Genomic DNA, 20268 nt, shown 5'->3' with positions numbered 1-20268 from the left:
CCAACACTCTACACAGGGTATGGTCCCAATGGATGGATGGATGGAATCATTTTGGTTTGGTTTCATCGCTTAATGGCGAATCATCAACGATAGTGCAGACAGCAAATCATACCAATGAGGCTCCCAAGCATGTACAATGTGCAAACGTCAACAGTAGTCAATTCAAGTAGTCACTGACTGCTTTTGATGTATTCCCCAGGAGGGACATGATGTTCACTTCAACTTCAAGTCTCCTGTAGCATTGCCATGGAGGAGTGTCAGGCAGTCTTTTGCTACCCAAAGCCAGAACAATACCACTTTTCCTTGGAAATGAACGCACAGGATGGCATCATCTTCCAAAAAAATCTCTCACCTTCGTGTGTTTTTTTTTACTTCGTCATATAAACTCAGTGCCATAACCATAATTACTCCCTGGCTTAAAGACATGGCACGCTGATCCATATCCTCAATCGATGTGGATAAAAGTCTCTCCATCTTCTCCATTAAACCTCCTCGATCTTACTAATTTTGCCGCACCTATGAGAGTCGTGGACTGATAGGATGCTTTAGTTTTTTTTCTTTGTCCTTAACAATTGTCCTTACGGATGACTCTCTGAAACCAAATTCATACCCAACAGTGGTGGCACCAATACCTGATTCCATCTGCCAAGCACTTTCAATTTCAGCTCCAAGGGGATACTTTTTCTTGATACTTTCTGCATATTGTCATTCCCAAGGTTTTTGACACAATTACCAATGGCGGCACACAGAGCAGTACAGCATTTCCACCGGCCTTGAGAAGTTCAACATGGAGGCGACAAATCCTAGGAGCTTTGCCCCCTTCCAACTGGTCACCGCAGCCTGTGGTTCCACAAACGAAGGTGGTTCACAGTTTATTGCAGGGTCAGGAATAAGGAGAGTGACACCCCTGACATCCAACTCAGCTGGTGGGTCAGCCTGGTAAAGCCACTCAAAGTTGCGGACCTTCACTTCAGCCTCCTCTCTCAAGAGCTCACCACCTTCTGCTCTAAGTCTGAAGTGAAGACTCCTCTGTCAATAGCTCACCGCTCCAGTCTGAAATGAAGGCCTGCTCCACCTATAAGCAGGACGAGAACCACTTCACCAGAGGTGATGATCTACCCCTTCACAGATTCCTCACACATAGGACTCCTTGTCCACCCTCAGTGAACATACAGTTTTATTCCATAGCTTCCTGAACAGCTCAGTTTTGCCATCAAGCCTGACCCTGTGACTATAGTCAATGGTATACAGTGTCCCTTGGAAGACAAGGTTCTTCTGCACCTGACGGTGGGTTCTAAAACGCCCATCGGCAACATCAAGGATGGTAGTCTTGAAGGCACCCTACAACTTCAGGATCTCATGAAACACCCAGATCCCTTAGAACCCCACTCAACCTGTTCGCAAGCTCCTCAGATACCCTTTCATCCTTGAGCTTGCCACCATCCAGCCCCTGGATGGGATGTTAGCATTCCCCTGGATTTGAGCCGCAGCTTCATTTTAGGATAAAGGTGAAATCCTGAAGAAAAAAAACAAAGCTTTCAATTCCTTATCAAATCGATATAAGAACAAGGAAGAACGGCGCCTTCTAGAATGTCACGTCGTATTCTGGCCGAATGCGCTTGCGCAGTCAAAGCTCCGCCATTGGATGATCATGAATCAATTGAAAGACAACACCAATTCTAAAGTTTAAATAACCCGACAGTGATCGGGTGACCCAACTTGTGTACATATTATATACATGTGCCGTTGCCCTTCGTGTCCGAAGAAGGACAATCACTTGAAGCATTTCTTGTTAAACTCTCAAAATCCAGGCTCACTAGTCACCTACACTCATTTGTTTCTCTTTTCACTCTCACCAGTGTAGCCAACCTCCCCAGTCCATTCAGTCCAATTCTTCCCTCCAGGTCTTCAAGAAAGCTGTTCACCACTACCTCAGGTCATCGCCCAGCCATACTCATGATCTTTTCTACCACAAATGCCCCCATTCACAAGCACTAACTTTTTCCAGGTTATTGTGATGTTTCCCCCCTCCTTCTCCCCTAAGCTCTTTCCGTTTGTTAGTTGTCGGTTGTGTTGTTCCTTTTCTGTTTCATCCCCGGTTTCCCCTTCCCCCTTCTTTCTGTGTTTCGTTCAGTTTGTGTGCAGATTGTTTACGGCCGAGTGTCCTTCTCCCACCTCTCATTGATCTCGCTCTCAGTCTCACTTATACTCTGCTGTTGGTGTTTCCCCTTTTCCATTTTGGTCCATTCCACTTTGGTCTAGCTCTTCGATGAGCCTCTACCAAGTACAGTATACAAAAAAAAAAACCTGCGAGTTACCCGTTTCACTTGTTGGCAGTGTAACCAGAACAACATATTACAAAATGCTCTTGAAGCATCTAACATTCTAACCCTTCCACATTTGTACACACACATATACATTACATGTACATTTCAAATACAAAGCAAATTATTTGCACAGAGAGTGTTTTCATTTCAATGGTGCGCTTACCTCTATCTGAACTATTCCTACGCAGAGTTACAGGATTGTGCCTTCACTACACATCAACACATTTGACTCCACAAGTGTACGTTCTGCATGAAACTGGTAATGGTGTGATTCTAGCACGATCAAAATCAGGCTCATGTTAAACCTTGGGGGATGAGTGAGCTCCTCAAGGCCTCGGGTGTGCCCTTTTTTCGAAATGTAAGGTGTGACGCGTAACTTTTAGCACATTTTACCAGTACAAATGAAGTGTCCTATATTTGATGCAGAAAAGTTGGTTTCATTGATTTGCAATGTCTAACTATCTCTCCAGGACTTGTTCCACCTCCCGTATCGTGACCTTCGCACCGCATTGTACATTACGTTGAAACCTTGATTTATTCGTTTTGTCCTGACATTTGACGCAGTGTTTAGTGCTGAGCATTCGCAAAACCTATTGCCATCTTGTTGATGATCACGGCCTGTGGCTTTCCTCGCAATGGACTACACCAAAGTTGACAGCTCATCAACCTTCTCCACATATTCCGTCCATTTGCCGAGTGATCCTTCGGTTCGTGGAAGTTTGGATGGCCAAACAGTTTTCCCTTTATCCGAATACATATAATGTTGGTGGAGGTTCCCTAACCTTATGCAGATTGTCGAGCTCCCTGGTGCCGTTTCTATGGGCAAGTAGATCCCGGTGGTGTTCATTTCCTCTCTGGGCCAGATTTCCGACCAGTCCTGGGAATCAAACTCCTGGTAAAGAGGGCGATGCAACAAAGCTTTATCCACTCAACCACCAAACCGCTCCTTATGTAATGTGCATAGACACAAAACATATCAATTACAGAGAAGTTTCTCAAAAACACATTTGTCCAGTGACTGTTATTTATGTAACCTTTACCCCGTATTATGCAATCATCTTCTCAGCTGACATCAGTCCCTAAATTTCCTGGTCAGACAACAGCCCGTCCATCTTGGTGCTTCCCAGGCAGGGTGTTGCATCAATGAGTATCCTGTCCGTTGGTGGGGATTGTCGACCGGTTACCTTGCTTGCTATCATTTCCTTGTGGCTGCTGAAGATCTTGTAGTACATTTCCAAAATAGTCAGCCATTGTATGCTGGTACAAATTATTGCTCAACTGTTAATGAGGCTATCACTATAGCATAGCCATACCTTAGGAATGATACAACCCATGGACCGACCCAATTGTAATCAAATCTTCCTCAAAATACTTTATGTACTCATTAAAATGATATTGGCCAAATAAGATGGTGGATGCAAAATATTATTTTTTTAAAAAAAATAATACACGTAATAATAATAATACAGGTACCGTGCCATTACAGGTGTGCTGGAGTATCACACTGTAATAATATTATTAAAGTACTGATTTTGAAGGTCGACGACAACTTCGGAAGAATACCTCTAATCCCCAAGATGCCTTCAGATTGCTCTCAATATTTGCAGTGGCAAGTCTTTTAGGATGATACTGAGTGCAAAGTTATCTTCAATCAAGTCTAGAGCTGTACGATAGTAACACTACATCATAAAACATGGATTGAATCATGAAACGCCTGAACTTGAATCATTTCACCTGTACAATTGCTCCTCGGCTCCGACTGCTTTAGGAACAGGTAATTTACCCGTTTCCTCCCAGGAGAACGGCTTGGTGGTTCAGTGGGTAAAGCTTCGTCTCATTGCCCTCCCTGGTGTGGATTCCATCCCCATGGCTGATCACTGGAAATTTTCGCATCCTGCGATGGCGTGTTCACCTGTGCGGGATGAATTCCAGCCACAGAAACGGTCATGGCTTGTCATGAGAGTATGGATTCAAGAGGTAAAGGAAGGGCCCAATAGGGTTGCTTACTCACACCGGGAGACCGGTTTTCAAGAAAAAAGGCATCAATGTTGGAATTTACTGACTGGTCTGTTACAAACGCGCAACGTTCCGGAGAATCGCATCGGATTCTATGAATTCTGATGTTATGAATAAACAACGCAGTTGCTGTTAAGAAGGTTTTCATTGACGTTAGGCCCATGTGTTTCTCCCAGCATTTATTTTCTACAGTTACTGAAAGCTCTTTTTTTTTTAAATGGACATTAGATTCCACTGAAGAACATGATAGTACGTACACTGTACAATTAATGTAATGCAATAAGGGGCATTTAAATTGTTTCTCTTGGGTCTGTTGCCTGCATCATGGATATCACGAGGTCATACAGGCCACAAATTGTGTCATTTACTGGCCCTAAAAGCTGGCTTAGGCACTCAAGTTTCAGAAAGGATTGGATGAAAAATAATATGTTTTGGCCGCTGAAATTTATGGCATCAGAGCCGCTCTGCCTCTTGACAAACTGTAGAAGCTTATGCCTAATAACATGTTGTGATAAGTGCTGGGGGCCTCGCTGACAGCCTAATGAGATCATTCTTTTCGCTACATTGGTGTAGGAAGATGTTTTCTGGAGGAGTGTACAGGGATACTGGATATAAAGTGGTTGAGGGAGGGGGAGAGGGGGTTCCCAGAGGCATGATGCCTCATCAAATTTCGGATAATATTGAGATTTTGTGCATTTGACAAGGTCTTTGAATCTAATGAGCAAACACCTTTTGTGGCATAAACGTGGACAAACATGCAGCTGATAAAACTGTTGAAGGAGAGAGTTTGGTAGGGCCCAAGCAAGCATCAATTCGAAGCTGATGCATCGCCGCTGTACAGATGGCCTCAACGTGTGAAATGTGAGACGTGATTGACAGCTCACCAAACAATTGAAAACTGATAACATTCAAATTAGTTATTTTACAATTAAGTAAACCATCCCATATGTCAACTGGAAGGGCATTCGGTAGAGCGCATACCTCTGCCAGGCTGAACAGTTTACGTTTTGTATCCCACCGATGGGCCGCAGCTGGATTCGGATCTTCACCAAAATCTAATCAATTCGTCCTTGTCACACACCCAAACTGTACACCAAGTTCCGTCTGAATTCGTCCACACCTCTTTGAGATATCCTACTCACAGACAGATAAAGGTGAATGCATAACCTCAGGTTCACCTTCCTTGGCGGAGATAACAAAGGAAGTTGCCATACGTGATCTGTGGACTGTAAAGCAAATGTTCAAATAATTTTCACCAAAATTGTTGCCGTCCCCTTGAACGAGCAGTTGCATTTGATATCTGGCTTTAATTCAGTTATGCAGGAATAGTGCACATCCGGCACACCATATCAGCAGCATACTTCCCGAACTTTAAAATTACAAACCCTTTCCTTTAAATATATCGCTCTGAGCAGACAGTCGTCCTTGACGAGACCAATCCAAATAATAAAAAGGAGCCGGGAATAGTTTCTGTGTCTCCTTGGCTATAATTAATTTCCCAGGCATCCTATCTCAGGTCCAAATCTGTTTTCCTTGAGAATGGTGATGATCCCCAAGAAGCTGTTTATCCGATCCTGAATCGTGGTGCTCGTCAGGTAGTTGTTCAATTCCATAAGAATGATGCTATTATGTACGTATTCTTTCAGCCATCGCACTTGTCATTCCTACATGGTCGGACACATCCTTAGCAGCATGTTAGGCACCTTGCTGCTATGAGCCCTTCTGCGTGCACCTGTGACCCATTCATTTTCATCACAGAGCTCAGATACTGACCAAATTAGATCTGACAGCATCCTCGATTGCATTTGCAGCAGGCTAGCTCGATAGACAAACAGCAGCAGCAGCAGCTAGACAAACAAAACAAGAAATTTGTTATTTTCATCCTAAATTAGAAAGCATGAAGCTGAGTTTGTAGCAGTGAATCCAGGAAAATTTGGACTCGGGATTTGCTGACAAGATCATAGCCATATGCTGATGTATTCGAACACTCAGAAAAAGGTATATGGGGTCATAACGTCTATATTGCATCCACATAGCATGTTTGGTCTATCAAGTCTGCCATATCCACACTCCAAGTCTATGAATTTGTAATACGAGTTCCCTCGATCACAAGGAACTTCAACACAGGATGAGGCCATAAGGCCTGTCAAGCCTGCACTCTGATTTGATTGCAAAGCTATGGTTGTTTGTCCATGCTACGTCCTTTTTAAATGCTAAGTATCAAGCATGGAAGTAGCATGGATCTTTTTTTTTTAATCTTCGGTATGACTCAGCCAGGGTTTGAACCGCCGACCTTCCAGTCTCAGAACAGATGCTCTAACCACTATGTCACCAAATTTACACCACTTATCTTGTTCATACTTCAATCACCATTTCACCATATTTCAAGCTTACTCGTCTTTTTGGTTCGGACATGGTATACAAAGGAATACCCCTTTCTCAAAAAAGACCATGGAATCCAAGCGTCGATAACACAATGCAGACAGAGCAGCAGGTTTATGTCACAAACCGAAGCGTTGCATCCTCCAAGAAGTATCATCCACTACAGGCCAAAAATATCTCGTTTTTCGAAGATTAAACTCCATATGGAAACTAATGCCAGATCAGTCAGCTCAGAGGAAAAGCACACAAACATTCAAGCTATCCCACTAACTGCAGCCTGCAACAACCGAATCCTCTAGACTCTGCAGCTCTTCCATTCAACTAGTTACTGGGCTCAACCCTGTCTAGCTTCTGAGATCTGATGGAATAGAGGACATTGAAAGCCAACAACTTTTGGGATATTGCTCAATCCTTTAGCAACCTTTAAACGTAGCTATTCTCCTGACGAAAAAGCTGACTTATGTGAAAGCTATCATGACTTCATCGTTTTGCCTTTACATCATCGTAGATGGGACGATATGTTGTTGTAAAGGGAGTGTATTCTATAGCCAGGTAATAGGCGCCCACAACCTTCCTTGATCATGTTGTGAAACGTCGGTGAGGCCCTTGTGCAAATGAGATTTAAAAAAAAAAAGACTCCACTGAAAGTTCTGGTAAACACAAAAGTTAGGATAACATTTTTGGTTGACAAAGGATAAGATAACAATGGTTGACTTTTTATACCGTTGTATTCTACAATGAGAAAGGTCCAGATTTAAAGAGTTTCTGAGTTGGAGGCAGGAACGAGATTGACGCATTTCACGATGAAGCTCCCATTTGAGAAGAGTTGTTCCAAAACCATGCGAGGAGCTCACGTCTGCGCTCTAATAAAGGGAGGATGTCAAGAGATGTGTAGTGTGATTTTGTTTGTACGAGTTGCTATCATAGTATGTTATGCAACGGATTGCACACTTCTGCACTCGTTCAGCCCAAGCTAGTAAGTAGAGCCCAAGCTAGTGTTTCTTCCCGGTAAATCGTTTCCAGGGAATTTCTGGAAAATTGATTTGGGATTCCTGCCTTTTCTGTCTTTTTTTTTTTTGATTCAGGCTCAGAAAATTTGTGCTCGAACCATCTCTGGTGGCAAGTGTGGATGTGGTTGCGCTTGTGCAGCGTGCTCTGTGCACCTCCTTTCCCAACACGAAGGAAAGACTCTTCAACTTGTATTTTATGGCCTTCAAAGTCATCTCACAACCAAGGTGATGAAATAAGAAATGCGTGCAATGGTAAAGGATAGCTTCGTACAGAGTTACATGATGATTGGATGGAAAATGTGGCCGGCGTTCCAAAAAATACGTTTTCTCCAGGCACGGGGGTTGCGGTTTTTCATGTAGAAACAATAAACGGCCTCGATATCACTTTGCTCGGCCTTGGCCGATATATATAGGCTCTTGCTGGCACAAGAGCAAGTTTTCGTCGTACTTTGATAGTGACCATAATCATTCCGGCACTGAGAAACTCAAAAGCGATTATGTGGGACACCAATGCCGAGCTCGCCAATGCAAGTTACTTCTGCCCAGAGGACGCATCGTGTAGTCTCTGCAAAAAATTTCCAAGTAAATGTGATCTGACTACAAACAATAATCTTAATACTTTACAATCGGGGCAATGAGCCACAGTTTGCCATCGGGTGCAGGCGATGTTGATAAACCGGTTGTCCCATTTCCTTCAACATGCCTGGAGATGGGAAAAAATCCCACGGCATCTTTTGAACAGATTGACTTTGGGCTATTGCTATGGATGAACAAATTATGTTTTCAATTGCTGTTTAGTATTCATAAGGTTCCCAACTACCAAAATAAAACAAACTAATATTTAAAAAAAAAACTAGAAAATAGAATTTCATGCGAATGCATCAATGTGTGTGCCTGTGTAAGAGAGAGTGTGAGAGAGAAAAGAGAAAAGTGGAAGAAAAAAATAAAATATAATGTGTTTCTAACTCAAGTTATGGCCTGCAAAGTGATATTGAAAGGGCACATGAACTTTCACCTGTTGAACCACAAATTGAATCAGATCATCTTTGTACCGCAGTCCATACTTGTGCCAAGTTTGGTTGAAATCCCTTCTGTGGTTCACAAGTGGTAACAAATATTTTCAACTCGCAAAGGAACCTGGCATTTCCCCCACCCCTTCCCCTCCATCCTCTCACCCCTTTCCCTCTGGACTCCCCCCACATACCTTCCTCTTCTCACCCCTCCCTCTCCCACCCCACCCAAAACCTCCTCCAGACTCCAACCCCACCTCACCCTCTCCTTCCAGACTCCCACCCAACCCCACCACCTCCCTCCAAACTCCCACCCCACTCTTCCCTCCAGACTGCCACCCCACCCCACCACCTCCCTCCTCACACACCACCCTTTCCCCTCCCTCCTCCCACTCCACTCTTTCCCTCCGTCCCCCACTCCTTCCCCTTCCTCCTCCCACCACATCCCCCCTTTCTCCGAACTCCCAACCCACCCATTCCTCCTCCAATATCTCCCCTGCCCTCATCCCAACCCTCAACTGCCTCCTCCCTTACACCTACCCCTCCCCTGACTCCTCCCTCCTACCCACACCTTGCCCTCCTCTCACCTCCTCCTACCCCACCGCCATCCCTTCTCCCACCCACCCCTTCCTCTCCCTCCTCTCATCCCGCCACCTGCCTCCTCCTCCTCCTCCTCCTCCTCCCACACCACCCCCTTCCCGCCTGATTCCCACCCCTTCCCCGCGACAGGCAAGTTATAAATTTTGAGAAAATGATTGTTTAAAACACCTAGTAAGATGTATTGTGGTTTAAAAAAATGTAATCCTACAAGGTTTTGTCGCGAGTAACCTTGGGAGCTCAGAGGAGTAACGTCACAAACAAACAAACGAACAATATCTCACTTTTATAATGAAGATAACATTGCTCCAAGCACCTAAAGAAATTAAATAACTTCCTAAATGAAAGCATATCGCACAAAAATGGAAACAATACGATCTCTTGTAAAAAAATAAAAATAAAAATCACAACACATGACCAAGGCATCGCACAACACCGAGGGGCCCGCACTTTTTACTTTGATCCATCGACCAGTTATTCCAAAGTAGGATAGGATATATTTATTGTTGTGTTTAGAAGAGTGATTTTGGAGAAGAGTCACTATGTCAAAGTGACTGGTGGTATAATGAAAGCAGATCGCACAAAAAGGTGAAACAAAGCGTGTCCTCTAAAAATAAATTGCACAACATTTTTAGTGGTTGACGCACCGCATGACCCTGCAGGGCCCAATGAAGGTGGGTGGGGCCTCTGTACGCTGATCAATGTCTTTTCTGTTGTGTTCAGTAGGACAGTGCTAAGTGACAGTGCATGTACTTTTGCTGTGTATCGCCATGGCTTGCAAACGAACAATCAATCAGCTTGTAGAGCTGTTGTGTAAAAATAAAATTGTACATTTTCAGTGCGTGAGGCATTGCCCGAGACACCGCACGACACCACGGGGTCCAACGCATGTGGGTAGGTTCTGAACTTTGTACTTTGATTGATGTATTCAGAGTGACAGGGCGGGTACTTTTTGCCATGGATCACCAGAGCTTACAAAACAAACAACCAAGCAGCTTGTAGAATTGTCATGTAAAAATAAAATTGTATAACATTTTCAGCGGGTGAGGCACAGCCCGGGACATCGCACAACACCACGGAGCCCAATGTGGGTGGGTGGGGCCTGAACCTCCTTTCTCTCCCCCGTGTGAAAAATCGATGTTTTCACAGTAGCGGTGCTAAGCCTGGTGTTGGCTTAGTGGTTAGGGTGGTGGCTTGGGATCCCGAATGTCCTAAGTTCAAGCCCCGTTGGCCACTGAATTAATATACACCAGGAGGTTGACTCAGCCTGTCATCCTTCCGAGGTCAGCAAAATGAGTACGAGTGTACTGGTAAGGGGGACACCGCATCAGCGGCATAGCCACGTCCCAACCAATGAATCAACCAGCAGCCACAGGCTGCACTCGATAGAGAGAAAGAGAAAGAGAAAGAGAAAGAGAAAGAGAAAGAGAAAGAGAAAGAGAAAGAGAAAGAGAAAGAGAAAGAGAAAGAGAAAGAGAAAGAGAAAGAGAAAGAGAAAGAGAAAGAGAAAGAGAAAGAGAGAGAGAGAGAGAGAGAGAGAGAGAGAGAGAGAGAGAGAGAGAGAGAGAGAGAGAGAGAGAGAGAGAGAGAGAGAGAGAGAGAGAGACTGAGCAGGGGGTACTTATTCTGTGTATTGTCATGGCTTGCAAACGAACAACCAAGCAGCTTATAGAGCACCTACCAAGTGGCTTAAACACTGAAGCAAAGACTCCAACAATGATTAGGTGAGAGCTGATTGGCTATTCCCTCCATTCACAGGTGAGAGATGTAGGTGAGTCTTTATACATACACATATATATGTATATATATATATATATATATATATAATTTATATATTGGATTTATTATTATTTATATATCGACTGCTTTTGATGTTTGCAGGTGGTACATGCTTGGGAGCATCATTGGTATGCATTGCTGTCTGCGCTGTCGCTGATGATTCGCTAATAAGTGATGAAACCAGTCCGGCAGCTGAGGGGGTGTGTAGCATTGGGATTCTCATGTGTGGACTATTTGTGAAAGTCTTTATAGCTGTGGAGGAACTCTGGGAAGGGTTTGAAACAGCAAAGCACTTACCTTGTGTAGGCCTTCTTAGGTTGCTTTATACACCTTCTTTGTCTGGAGGAGTGTGGGAGGTGTCAATTGTTTATATAATCCGAGCCACCTGGGTTTAGTTGATTAGGTGAGAGCTGATTGGCTATTTCCTTCATTCACAGGTGAGAGATGTGGGTGGGTCTATATATGTATATATATATATATATATATATATATATATATATATATATATATATATATATATATATATATATATATATGTAGAAATATGTTGTGATGGTAATCCACAAGAGGATTGTGGTGTCATTCCTATCTTATTTGGGTTTTATTTTTTTGAGATCTCATCACTACGTTTTTACCTTTTTTTAATGTTTTTTTTTTCGTGTATAATCAGAACCATTGCCTTAATCATTCAAGGAGCATGACTATCATGTAGTAGGTACATTTGTACTTCATAGAGAAGCACGATATGGGGAAAAAAATGGCCACCCATTCAAATGTGTACACAATGATATGCTCATGGACAACTATAAAGTCATAAGCATTTAAAAGCCATAACTTTTATTCTGGAGTGTTTTTTGAATAACCAAGACTTAAAAAGACACCAGAATACATCGCTAAAGTACCACATCGGGAGATCGCTGAAACGCCAATTTGTACTTCTTCTCCTCCTGTCAAAATAATGTAAAACTGTAGCCCAACATTCCTCAATAACTGCTGAAGCCATCTTGGTGATTCCAAAGTGAAGAAGCGACTTTGTCTCTGGGCTAGTGCACGCAGCCCAAATTTTAAAATATATAAAACATTAATCGTTGTATTACGAAAAGAAACAGAACGTAAATGTGGACTCAACCAACGCAGGCCAGGATCCTGTCCCCATGTTTCCCAGTGCAGTGAGGTGTTTTGAAGTAGAAGCGGTAGTTATGTTTTTGCTTCATGCACATAACCCGGGTTTTTCGGGTTTTTTTTAGAGTGATTGAGGTAGCTGTCAGTTGCCTATCCACCACCCAAATAAATGTATGTGTCGGAAGAATGTGTTGCATGCTTGGAACAAAATCACGCAGCGGGCTGGTACTCTGATCGTATTAATCACATCACCGATAATGATGAAGAGTGCCCCCCCCACACACCCCCAAACTCCACCCTCAAGCAAGAAACAACCTTGTACATATTTATATACAAAAAATACTCAGATCTAAAAAAAACAGTCTCGATGAAGACCACTCTGTGGCTCAAACGTTGGAATTGAGACTTTTTCCCCCAAAACCGTGACTTAGTTGTTTTTGCATTTTTCGATTTGTGATTATCACAATTTTAGCAATTTTGAGATCTCGTGTTGTCACTGTATGGAGAGGTTCAGGTACTACATCACAGCATGACTAACAGGTGGAATCGTAATTAAAATCCATTGTTAATTATAGCCACAGTCAAATTTTCATTAATTTAATCACCAACGTCTGACAGCACAAAATGATTATATTGATCATGTGGTTTCTTCAAACTCAATTTCCCACTTTGTTCCAGGACTGTTTTGTGCAGGACAAAGAGATTAAGTCTGAATAAATACCTTGCGATTGAACCCTGATGGACCGAATGCCGCCAGCACAGCATACCTTCAACATAAGGGTAAGTAGTGAAACACATCAAAAGGAATCTTTAGTGATTTCTGCAGATGCCAAGATAAATGCTGCAAATATTTGAGAAAATCCAGGCTGTTGGTCAATTTTCTGCTTTACGATGTGCGGAAAATGTTAGGGGATATCATCATTGAAATTCTGCAGTGGGATTATTTTTATACATGTGCAAATATGCATAAGCATTTGACTGCACCCCCTCCCTTGTACATCATGAGACGATATAAAATCGAGTTATCGACTTCTACCCACCGCTAAAGGTTGATGACTTCCGCGAGGGGAATTCTTTGTTACCTGATCTGGCATCTGCTGATTGCAGGTTCAAATCCTAACCACACTGGGAAAGCAATGGCAAACTACCAAGTGTAACTTCTTGATCAGAATACTCTTTTGACAACACCTACCCTCCTTGAGGGGCAAAGGTGGGGGAGTGGGGGGGGGATGGAGGAGTGGGATGTTACTTGGACTTTTAAGCAGGGATTTTGGCCAAAGGCATCCACTAACCATTGATCACTTCACTATTATGTTGAAAGCCTATATTTATACTGTTTATAGGAAGTGAACCCTTTCCAAAATCTTGGATCCACACCTGGTCTCGTCTCGCAAGGAAAACCAATTTCTTTCTACAAGCATTCCATAATCAGTATTGTCAATCTGTATGCAAGAAATGTATTTGTATGGTATGAAAGAACATTTATTGCCCAAAGATGACAGTGGACTTTCACTGAGCTGTGCAATAATGAGAATTCTTCTCTAATGAATAGTATTAAAACCATCCCACATCTGAAATATATCCTAAATGGAACACCACTTTGCTGCCTTGGATTGGACAAGGTGGCAGATGCTCTGTATGATGATCCCTGAAACAGGTAATAAACAGGCCTCTTCACAACAAGAGACAGCACTGTTTATCCTTTATAAACACCAAAAATAGGGAACTAATGTGATATAAAACAGCTGTCTGCAATCTGTCTGCAGTCCACCATTCATTACATTCAGGCCTGAAACATTTTCTTTAGATCGAGCTGGATACTACGAGAGCTATTTGTCTGTGTGTCACCATTTTTCCCGAAGGTTGAGCGGATATTCATTAAACTTTCAGAGGTTCATGTTTGAGCTCCAAGGAGTGTTTTCGGTCAAAAATTTAAAAAAAATTTAAAATTTTGAAAAACAAGCTCAAATGAGCTAAGATCCTCGTCCTCTTAATAATGACGTCAAAAAAACGAATATGACGTCATTGTGATGTATCAGATTTGCGATCAATTATCTGTGCTAATGCCTGGCTTGATTCCCGCAAACAAAATTCAAACAGCTTGCCGAGTTTCGGAGATAATGGTATAGGCGATTTCCATTAGCGGCGATATTATGACGTCAACTTTTTTTTCTGGGAAGAATTTCCAAAATCGGAGATGGTTACTGCCTGCGCGTGGGCTTTCTGCATATACATGGCAAGTTTCACAAAGATCCGATGAAAACTCTGGGTTGTGAAACAAAAAATGTCAAACTAGAACGGGCACTCGGTAGAGCGCATACCTTCGCCGCCGCAACTTTTTTCCGGGCACATTTGAAAAACGTCATTTTAAAACGTCCATGACGTCACAACCGTCAGTCCGATTGATGTCAAATTTGGTGTGTAACCTCCTTGAAGGCAGTCCAACAAAATGGAATGATAAACACTGAAAAATTAAAAAGTTGAAAAATGACGTCATCTTTTGACGTCATTTTAACGCACTTCCGGGGACGTCACGTCCAATTGGGGACTACCATTCTGAAAGCTCGTAGTTCACTGAACGTTTTAACATTGGTTTCATGTCAATAGCTCTATTAGATCTGAAGCTATGCCTACAAGTATATATTTGACCTTGAGTGTGACCTTGTCCTTGACTACAGAGTTAATTGGCAAAACCTGTACATCAATAAACAGATATTTTGGTACTGATCCTAATGCCTGGATTTGGGAGACTTTGCTTTATAAATTATAGAGATATTTGAATGTAAAATATCAGGACATTTTAGCCACAATTGAAAAACGTCATGTTCAAACGTCAATGACGTCATAACGGTCAGTCCGATCGAAGTCAAATTTGGTGTGTGACGTCCTTAAGGTAAGTCCTACAAAATGGTATGATCAAAACTGATGAGATCGAAAATTGAAAATTTACGTCATCTTGTGACGTCATTTAGACGCACTTCCGATGACGTTACGTCAAATCCGACACTACATGTTCGAAAGGTATCTCGTCATGGAATAATATGGCGGTGGTTGCATGTCGATAGCTGTATTATTAAGGAAGTTATGGTCAAAAGAGTGTTTTTGACCTTTTCATGACCTTGACCTTGACCTTTGACCCGATCACTCCCAAAATCTAATCAAATCGTCCTTGGATACTCACGAATCATCCCACCAAATTTCATGCAATTCGGTTTTATACTTTCTGAGTTATGCGAATAACAAACAAACACACATATTCACAAATAAATAAATACACAGCGACCAAAACATAACCTTTCGCAGAATGCGAAGGTAAAAATAGAAATGAAGTCATAAAAGTTGATATGACGTCATAGTGATGTATCATATGTGTGGTAATTCATCTCTGCTAATGTCCTGTTCGATTCCCACAAACAGAATTCAAAAAGCTTTTCTCGTTTCGGAGATAATTTTTTCGGCGATTTCCATTAGCGGAGATATTTTTACATCATAACTTTTTTTCTTGGAGGAATTTTCAAAATCGGAGATGGTTACTGTCTGCGCAGAGTATTTTTACATGTATATGCCAAGTTTCAGGAAGTTTCGATGAAAACTGGAGGCTGTGAAACAAAAAATTCCACAAGAAGAAGATGAAGAACAACAACGTAAGACTTAGAGATCCTCCACAAGGATCTAAAAATAAGTTCGTTTATATTTTTTTCTATTTTTAAATCGCTCTATCGTGCCTAAGCCTTTGTGGCTATGTGAAAGGTAATATTTAATGATCCCCGAACAAATTCCTTAGTGTGTGTAGGAAGTGTTTTAGGCCCCCCGCAAGAAATAGACCAGGCATTGCTGGGTACACCTGCTGGTACGATATAATTATAATCAACTATAATATCTACAGTATAAAAGAGCATTCTCAACGAGCATCCAAATAGAAAGCACACTTGTGATTAAATGTTTAGGTATCATAACAAGGGGTGCTCAAAAAGCTATTGGAAAGACAAGTAGTCCATGAAACACAAACTATATCGGTACAAGTCGGGACACTTGCTATGTAGGGATGGCACGGACATTCCAGAGTTTTAATACAACACAGATCTTCAAATAAATCCACCATGACACAAACTCATGAACCTATAAAGTATACCCACCAGACGTCTGCGGAGAATTTCACATCCAACAACACTCATGAAGCTCTTGGAGAGTGTTGCGGAGCTACAAAAATGACCTGCCCAAAACAGCCCGATTGTAACTCTTATGTATAATAATATGCTTGTTACCACTGTCACCAAAGTGGACGGAGGTGATGTTTTCACCCCTGTCCGTTTGTTTGCCTGTGAGCAGGATATCTCAAAACGTTGTTGACAGATTCAGACTAAATTTGGTGGACAGGTTGAGTGTGTGACAAGGACAACTTGATTAGATTTTGATGAAGATCTGGTTCCGAATACTAGAATTTTTAAAGTGATTCTTCACCATTCAGAGATAGAAATAGGGCTAAAAACTATATAATAGCATAATATCTCAAAAAGTTATGGACGGATTTGGACGAAACTTGATGGACGGGTTGGGTGTGTGACAAGGACGAACTTGTTCGAGTTTAATGAAGATCCTCAACTGGATAAAGACACTGGAATGTTTTAAGTGATTCTTCACCGTTGAGTTAGTTATAGGGCCAAAAATGATATACGTACATACCTTATAGCATGATATCTCAAAAAGTTATGGACAGATTCAGATGAGGCAAAGTGAATGAGTTGAGTAGGTGACAAGAACAGGCTGATAATCTTTTGGTTAAGGTCCGGATGCATATCAGGCCTATCAGTGGGATACAAAACGTGTGTCAAAGCTTTGGGTAGGATACCCTCGAAGCCCTGTCTTGGCAAATATCTTTGTACGTTGCTGTGAAAAACGTGCCTTTGCAGATCCACATCCTGGAGTTCAACCCCCTCCCATCTATTATCGGTATGTGGATGACATCTTTGCTGTCTTTGAATCAACCTCAGCATGTAAAGTCTTCTTGGCATCCCTAGAGTTCACCTTAGAGATGGAATGCTCCGGCATACTTCCCTTCTTGAAAGTCTTAGTTGAGAAATCGGCTGACACTTATACAACCACAGTCAACCGTAAGTCTACTTTTACTGGACAGTAAACTAGGTGGGACTCTTACAGTTACTCCAGATACAAGATTGGATTGATTGGTAACTTGGTCAATCGAGCAAGAAAGATCTGCTCCACAGATAAACTCCATGCTGAGATTGAGACCATCAAGACTATTCTTCTTGATAATGGGTATCCTGAACAGGTCATCAATAGATATACATATACAAATTCCTGAACCCACCAAAGAATCCTATAATCAGACCTGGTAAATGTGTCCGGTATATCTACGTCAACCTTGGAAAAGCAAAGCGTCTCAACGGTTTGAAAACCAGATCAAACAGACAGTGTCCAATTCTTACTATGTTGTTCAACCACAAGTGATTTCCACCACCGTCGGTTGCTTTCGTCAGTCCAAAAAGATGTTCTGCCCGCCTCTCATATAAGTAAGATTATATACGACTTTCAGTGCCAGTGTGATGCTAGGTGTGTGGGCCAAACATCTTTGAGATTGAAGGATCGCATTGAACAACACATCCCTTTGGGGATCAGATGGGGTCAGTCAACTGAACAGACAAGCAACTCTGGCTGGTAAGAATGGACACAGTATGACAACTATTCCCTGTGCCTCTGCAATTAGATACCATTTACTGAATAATCCTCAGTGTGCAGAGCAATATTGTATTGCCTGGTTTAAAATCCTGAGTAGAGGACACAGTTTAGCTCACCTTTGTGCAATGATGGTCACATTCATCAGGTCAACAAATCCCATTCTTTGTCAACAGAAAGAATTTGTCTGAACTTTATATCTTCTTCTTCTTCTTCTTCTTTCGGCTGCTCCCTTTAGGGGTCGCCACAGCGGATCATCCGTATGATCCGCATAGTGATTTCGCACGTTTTACGCCGGATGCCCTTCCTGACGCAACCCTGGTCACCTCTTACGACACAGGGATATGGTGCACCTATTTTAACCGGGGTATATACCGGCCCAGTACACTGGTACTCATTTCGCTGACCTCGCAAGGATGACAGGCTGAGTCAACCCCCTGGTGTATTAATTCAGTGGCCCAACGGGGCTTGAACTCAGGACCTTTTGGATCCCAAGCCGCTGCCCTAACCACTGCGCCAACACCAGGCTCCCTGTCTGAACTTTATATCTATTTTGAATATGATGGCTTGACTGCGTGACAACTCTACCACAGTCAGTTGAGTCATCATGAAAACCACCCCCTCCCTCAACTTGCCCTCAGCTAATTAGCATTATGTTTCGACCGGTACTTGGTGATTCATCTCCACCTCCTCATTATTCATGATGGCTCATTTCCGCCGACTCATTATTCATAATGCTCTATGGTTCCACCAGTCAGGTAATCCCGTCCTTTCTTTCTCTCAACCAATCAATGTTGAGGACATTGCATTGTAACTTTGTAAATGAGAGTTTGGTGCTTCTTCTTCATCTGCTTACGGTTTTATCCTGAGGCGCGTAAATCGAAAAGCTTTGATAATGTCTATTTTATTGAAATGCATATTTAAATTTTGTTGTACGAATAAAAACCCATTTCATTATAAAGGTCTTTTTCTGAGTAGTGGCATTTTATTTTTTTCCATCATGAATGACCATTTTGCGTAATTATCCATTACTTTTACTAAAAAAAGTGGCAAGATGACGGAATCTTGCGATTGTGAATTAAACGGTTTTTTATTTACTTTTAAGATTGTTTTTAACGAACAGGACAGAAATGTTGTTAACAATGGGAAGAAAGGGGGAAGATATTGTGATTTTGATGTTTCGTGCTTCGTTTTGAAAAAACGGGAACAGGAACAATGCAGGCAATAGATATAAATGATAAATTTGAAGGTGTTCTTAAGGGCAATTCCAAATGGTTCCAAAGGGTAATTATAAAGGGTAAATTCCAAAGGGTAATTATAAAGGGTAAATTCCAAACGCTAATTATAAAGGGTAAATTCCAAACGGCCATTATAAAGGGTAAATTTTAAAAGGTAATTATAAAGGATAATTATGAAGGTTAATTCTAAAGGGTAATTATAAAGGGTAATTATGAAGGGTAAATTCTTAAGGGCAATTCCAAATGGTTCCAAAGGGTAATTATAAAGGGTAAATTCCAAACGCTAATTATAAAGGGTAAATTCCAAAGGGCAATTATAAAGGGTAAATTTTAAAAGGTAATTATAAAGGAAAATTATGAAGGTTAATTCTAAAGGGTAATTATAAAGGATAATTATGAAGGGTAAATTCTAAAGGGCAATTTCGAATGGTTCCAAAGGGTAATTTTAAAGGGTAAATTCCAAACGCAAATTATAAAGGGTAAATTCCAAAGGGCAATTATAAAGAGTAAATTTTAAAAGGTAATTATAAAGGATAATTATGAAGGTTAATTCTAGAGGGTAATTATAAAGGATAATTATGAAGGGTAAATTCTTAAGGGCAATTCCAAATGGTTCCAAAGGGTAATTAAAAAGGGTAAATTCCAAACGCTAATTATAAAGGGTAAATTCCAAAGGGCAATTATAAAGGGTAAATTTTAAAAGATAATTATAAAGGATAATTATGAAGGTTAATTCTAAAGGGTAATTATAAAGAATAATTATGTAGGGTAATTCCTAAAGGATAATTATAAAGGGTAATTATAAAGGGTATTTATAAAGGGTAATTATAAAGGATAAATTCCAAAGGGTAATTATAAAGAGTTCTAAAGGGTTATTATAAAGGGTTCTAAAGGGTAATTATAAAGGGTTCTAAAGGGTAATTATGAAGGTTAATTCTAAAGGGTAATTATAAAGGATAATTATGAAGGGTAACTTCTAAAGGATAATTATAAAGGGTAATTATAAAGGGTACTTATAAAGGGTAATTATAAAGGGTAAATTCCAAAGGGTAATTATAAAGAGTTCTAAAGGGTTATTATAAAGGGTTCTAAA

This window comes from Eptatretus burgeri, chromosome 12 (genome assembly GCF_056783735.1).
Source record: "Eptatretus burgeri isolate ZD-2024b chromosome 12, Ebu_testis_v1, whole genome shotgun sequence".
NCBI lineage: Eukaryota > Metazoa > Chordata > Myxini > Myxiniformes > Myxinidae > Eptatretus > Eptatretus burgeri.
The sequence above is the reverse complement of the archived record's forward strand: the minus strand, read 5'-3'. Positions refer to the sequence as shown.